This window comes from Onychostoma macrolepis, chromosome 22 (assembly GCF_012432095.1).
Source record: "Onychostoma macrolepis isolate SWU-2019 chromosome 22, ASM1243209v1, whole genome shotgun sequence".
Taxonomy (NCBI): domain Eukaryota; kingdom Metazoa; phylum Chordata; class Actinopteri; order Cypriniformes; family Cyprinidae; genus Onychostoma; species Onychostoma macrolepis.
Genome location: NC_081176.1, coordinates 8,168,583 through 8,175,243, shown reverse-complemented (window position 1 = coordinate 8,175,243; position 6,661 = coordinate 8,168,583).

Sequence of the window (6,661 nt, the reverse complement as noted above, 5' to 3'; positions counted from 1 at the left end):
TTCCCGCGCTTACACTCTGAGAGCAAGCAAACAGAGGTCGCGATTTACCCAAGAGATCGCTTTTTTTACTCTTCCCGCCAAGAAAAGCAGTGGTGTAATGGCGCGAGTCAGCTGGAGTTAAGCTGAAACCAAGGAAAAATCATAACGAATGGAGGAACCGATGGCCGTGGCGGGAAAATAAGTCCAAAAATCCCCTTTCAGTTCAACAAAAAACAACTGTCCTGTCTTTATTTACTCACCCTCTGTGCACGAGGCTGTTGTCTATCTGCACAGTCAAACTAAACCATGAACATTTATGTTCATAAGTTTGATGTGGTAAAGTTGTTAGAGATAACAAGTCATGAACACATTTTAAAACCCCTTCTAAAGTAATTTTACTACAAAAAAAACAAAAACAAATGACGTTTCTGGAACTTTCCTTTTTTATTTAAAGTAACAATCTGCACATTTAAATTACATTAAACAGCGGTTTGTGTTTATAGGTTTATGGTAAAGTTAATAAACATTGAAGACATTAATACATTTCAGAACATTGTAACGTAATTTTGTTTCCGTATCGTTTCGTATAGGATTTAATAGAAAAATTAACAAAAAAATGCATTTTTTATGGGTTTAAATGTGATAAAGTTAGGTATTTACATCATTTCAAACATCATTCTACATAATTTTACAAAAAAAAAACATTTGTGGAACATTTTATTTGTATTTAAAGTAATTTTAAAACCAAATAGCATTTCTGGAATGTTTCTTTTGGATTAATAGTAACAATTTGCACATTTGAATTAAACATTAAAAGAAACCAAAATGTATTTATTTATAGGTTTGATGTGGTAAAGTTAGCCATTTTAGTCATAAATGCATTTAAAAAAAATTTACTGTAATTTTACTACAAAAACGGCAACGTTTCTGGAACGTTTCATTTGTATTTAAAGTAATAATCTAAATTAAACATTAAATAAAAAAATGAAAATGTATGTTTATAGGTTTGATGTGGTAAAGTTGTTAAGCATTAAGCATGTTGTTAAGCATGTCAAGTCATAAATACATATCAAATTATCATTGTAATGTAATTTTACTACAGGCAGACACACACACAAAAAAAAAAAAAAAAATCAGTTGGAGTTAAACTAAAACCAAGAAAAAAGTGTTTCTGAAAGCCGTCAAATCATAACAAATGGAGGAGCCGATGACCAGCAAAAAAATAAATCCAAAAATATTCTTTTGAAGGACTAGTTCACCTAAAACCAAATGGTGTGTCTTTCTTCATTTGCAACACCAGAGCATCTCATTATCATCTTCCCCTGTTTAAAGCTCATAAACACACACAAGGCTGTTGTTTCGCAGCTGAACAAGGGTTTATGAACTCATCTGTGCAGCAGAAACAGCAAAAGCCCATTTGTCTGGATTCATAATACATGTTGTGGGGTGAAGATCTATATATACCAGCCACTGGCACCATTCTGCCGCTCTTCTTCGCGTTTAATCTCTTGTCCTCTTCGCAAATGGCTTCTGACGGCAGTTTATGGCCTTGCAATCTGTTCACAGGCTCCTAGGTAATAAACATGCGTTTAATGATGGTTTGGTAACTGAAATTATAAATCAAATTAATCAAATACACCCACCTTAGAGGAGCCTGTGGTCCTTCATCTTCTTCTCATTCTTTTTGGTCTTTAACGCAGCACTCGTTAGTTCTTCAGAGTCATTTTCAGACAAACATTTAATTTAGTAATGAAAACATCTTCATTTTACACAACCACCATAAAACATTATGAAACAATGTAAAAATACCAAAAAAATGTACCTTTGAAATATCATTATAATGTAATTTTACTACAAAAAACAAACATCAACGTTTCTGCAACATTTCTTTTAGATTTTAAATAACATCATCTGCATATTTAAATTAAACGTCAAATTAAACAGTGAAAATTTATATATTTATAGGTTTGATGTGGTAAAGTTCTGAAATATTTTAGTCATAAATACATTACAAAACATTATTGGAACCTAATTTCCTAAAAAAATAAAATAAAAATAAACAATAATAATAAAAACAGCAACGTTTCTGCAACATTTAGTTTGCATTTATAGTAAAAATCTGCATATTTAAATTAAACGTTAAATTAAACAGTGCAAATTTATAGGTTTGATATAGGTAAAGTTTGTTAAACATTTAAGTCATAAATACATTTCAAAACATCATTCCAGCATAATTTTCCTAAGAAAAACCAAACAGCAATATTTCTGAAATGTTTGTTTGGATTTGTAATACCAATCCGCACATTTAAATTAAACGTTAAAGGAAACAGTGAAAATGCATTTGTTTATATGCATTTTTGGTCATAAATTTCTGAACATGATTCCAATGTAATTTTACTACGAAACAAACAAATGTCAATGTTTCTGGAATGTTTAGTTTGGGTTTAAAACAACACAATCTGCACATTTAAATTAAACGTCAAACGTACCAACAACAACAAAAAATATATATATTTGTTTATAGATATGATGTAAAAATGTTAAAACATTGCAAAAGGATGTGCGAACAATATCATAACGTTTCTGCAATGTTATGAAAATAAGTATTATGTTAAAACAACAAACAGCATCACACATTAAAGAAGCTTATGGTAAAAACAGTATTGCAAACTTTTTTACAACATAGTTGTGAAAGCTTGGATCTCAGCTCTTTCACATGGAAACCTACCAATCAACTGGGCATGGTAACGTTTATATACGGTAGCATTAAACTCACATATCTAAGGATGTTTATGCACAGTCATTGATACTATATGTATCTACTCAAATGAAACACATACAGTGTAATCTTCACACATGGATTTCGGGCCATCACCAAGCTGTTAATTAAGAGTCCTGATTTCCTCTTCCTCTTAAAACTTTACAGGTGCTGACAGCCAATCAACAACCACAACAGCTCTTAAGTCTGGATGTGTCAAAAACACTTCACAGCCAATCAAATTATGGCTGCGTGATGACATGAGAGCGGACTGAATTCAGCTCGTAGCAGAATAAGTGTCAGTTTATATTGTGATCATTGTGAGGTGTTTTAGAATGGCTCAATTTCAGGTTCAATTTGTGCAAAATGAATTAGTCTATTAGACTTCAGCTCACCATCTGAGCCACACACATGAATGATGCCTCGAATTATCCCGCCGCACAATAGAAATCTGACAAAGGCCCATAGACTTACATTGAAGGAGGGACTCAAGCAGTATCTAGGCACCAGAGGGGGAATTGTTTTCACATAGGGAAGAAAACACCTAGCAACAACCCACAACATCTTACCAACTGCCTAGCAAGAGGGGGAATTGTTTTCACATAGGGAAGAAAACACCTAGCAACAACCCACAACATCTTACCAACTGCCTAGCAATGGCAAAGTAACTCTACAGAGCACTGTAGAAATGGCAAAGAAATGTCTAGTAAGTTCCCATTACACCCTACTAAGAACAATTACTTAACAACAGCACAGAACACCATAGAAACCACATACAGTAGTAATACCTTAGCAACCACCCCAACACCCTAGCAACAGCATGGAATATAGCACCCTTACAAACGTAACAGAACAGCCCTGTCAATACCCTAGCAATCACTTTTAACACCCTAGAAACTGTATAGCAAATATCTTAACAACTAAGCACCCTAGTCACAATGTAGCTTTCACATAGCAACATCCTAGAAACCACCCTAGCAACCACCTATGTATGTTACCACCCACAAAACCCTTATAAACCTTAGAAACCACCTAGTAACACCCTAGCAAGCACTTTCAACACCAGAACTGCATATCAATGCCCTGACAACTAAGAACATCTTAGCAACATACCAGCCACAACATAACAATTACATAACATCCGAGCAACCATTATAATACTTTGTCAACTGCATAGCAACACCTAATAATACAGAAAACCTCTGCAACCACCCACAAAATCTGAGTGCATAGCTATTCCTTGACAACAAACCACAACACCTTAGAAACCACCTAGTAATACGTTAGCAACCACTTTTAACACCCTAACAACTGTAACTAAGAACACACTAGCAACTACATAACATCCTAGCAACTAATATAACACTGAATAGCAACCTCTATAAAAAAAAAAAACACCTCTAGTTGCTGGGCAACGATTTATCACGATTAATCACATCCAAAATAAAAGCTGTTGTGTACATAATATATGTGTGTGTACTGTTTATATTTATTAGGTATATATAAATACACACACAGGCATGTACTGTATATATTTGAGAAACATATGTTGCTTATATATTAAATGTTTTTATATCAATATAAATATGTACATGTAAATACATGTAAATATTTTCTAAATATATACTGTATGTGTGTGTCTTTATATATGCATAATAAATATACACAGTATATTATAAAAACAACGTTTTTTGTTTGTTTTTTTTTCCCCAGCTGATGAACGCTAAAAATATTGACAGCCAAACAGAATCCATCCTGCTATAAAGTGCTCGAGAATTTAAAGTGGCAGACGCACGTGCGCTTAGAATAAACAGACGATATCGTTCGCTGGAAGCTAATATCGTTATCTTTATAGTTATCGTTCTTGGTGTGAACGGGGCTTAAGTCCACCAAAGTCTACTCTCCTGTCTGATTTGTTTGTGGTGGATTCAGCATTATGATTGGTCAGATCACCTTTCAATCAAGCTCTTTGCCAATGGTCAATTGCATAGCGACACCTTAGCAACGCCCTGGCAACAAGAGTTTAATCACAGAAAAAAAATTGACCATATTAAAACCCAGTTTCTATCTAAAATGTGTGTCAAAAAAGGTATCTAAATAACACGACAGAACTGAACAGCTAAATCTGTTGTGTCGAGGAAGCACAGGCATGAGTGTAAGTGGTTGTCTTCCAGAGGTCAGAGATGACATTGTGAGGCTCCTCGAGCTGCAGGTTTGTTTGCAGGCCGCTGGATGAGAGAAACTGAAGATGTAATTTGGCCTTGGAAATCTTCAGCGAGTCTTGGACGGAGCCTGCGGCGAGCAGCGGGGAGCGGGAGTGTGTTTTCCCGCCGGTGTGCTCATCTTCACTACCTCTCGTCGAGCTAATGGCCGCTGGAATCGCGCTGCAAGCGCTCGGGCCCCTGAGAGTGAGAATAAACCTGCTGGGAGGAGAGAGAGAGAGAGAGAGGGACCCTCGCTGTTCCAAACAAGAGGGCAGAGGAGGTGAGCCAAAACACACGGCAAAACCTGTTTATATTCCTCCTGAAGCTCCAGGGCGCCTCACGTGTCGAGTGTTGCTTCATTTTCATTACCAAGAACAATATTTCAGTGGCGGCCACACCGGCCCCGTGAGGTGGAAAATTACGCGATTTAGGGTTTTATCATCTGAAACACAAGAGTTTCATTTTCTGAGAGAAAGTGAAGTGATGGCTGGAGACCTTTAAAAGAGATAAGGGTTCTGTTATATAATATACTACAAACTTAAAAAATATATATATATATAATATATATTTATATATATATATAAATATACACACACACACACACACACACACGTGTTATAAGAACAAGGCAAGCTGAGTCATTGGGTAAATCTCAATAAATAAATAAATAAATACCAAATGACATATTAATAATAAAATTATTAATATTATTATTATTGCTACACACAAAACTAGTGAAAACCAACAAACATAGTAAAAATAATGACTAATAAAATTGATATCAAATGCATCTAGTGGTGTGTTGTATTAATTAAAGGAACAGTGCACCCAAAAATGAAAACTCGCATAATTTACTCATCATGTCATTGCATCATGTCAGTCCGGATTTAAAGGTTTGTGAGATATGGGAAAAGATAAACATATTTACTACTAATTTTATGCAAAATAAAAACTAGAACTAGATGCATTCTAGTCTTTTCCATTTGTACACATACTTTACAAAACACATAATTTGCATACAATGTGACACTGCCACATAAGGGACGTGTTTTACCACTCTGTATATAACTGTATATTTCTGTATATAGAGTTTTAATAGGTTATACATGCTTCCTTGTGCATTTGAACTCTTGTCTTGTCTTTAAAAACTGAGGGCCAGTTTAACTAAACAGGGCAAATTAAGGCGAGAGCGTAATTCCAAAACAGAGCTGATGGGAGGGGACATTTCTGCAGGTGATTTACTGACAATGCACAAATTAAAGAACACAGACGCAACATCCCATTTGCATATCGACCAACGCAATGTGTCAAGCGCAGTGCAAATTAGTAGTCGCAAATAAAGATTAAAGAAATAAAGAAGCCACAGTATGTTGAAAAGAACCGGAGGCCAAAAGTGAAGGTTTGCTAGACGTTTTGATAGAGCTGGTATTGTGTGACACCTAGTTGGGGGTTCAAAGTCGTCTTTTATTTCCTGAAGCAAATTAAAAATAACATGGCTTGGCAAACGATATGTTTGGATAATGTGTTCTTCTGGTATTCAAAATAAATTAATACATGGGAAAAAATCCTCTCTCTTCTACCACCTCCTCCTAGCAACAATAATTGCAGCCATTTCAAGCGCAAAATAGTTTAAGACATGTTTTTTGGGTGGCATTAAAAAATGAGTGCAAATGTTAGTAAATCTCGTTGCGTGATTCATTTGAATACTCTCCTCCCATAA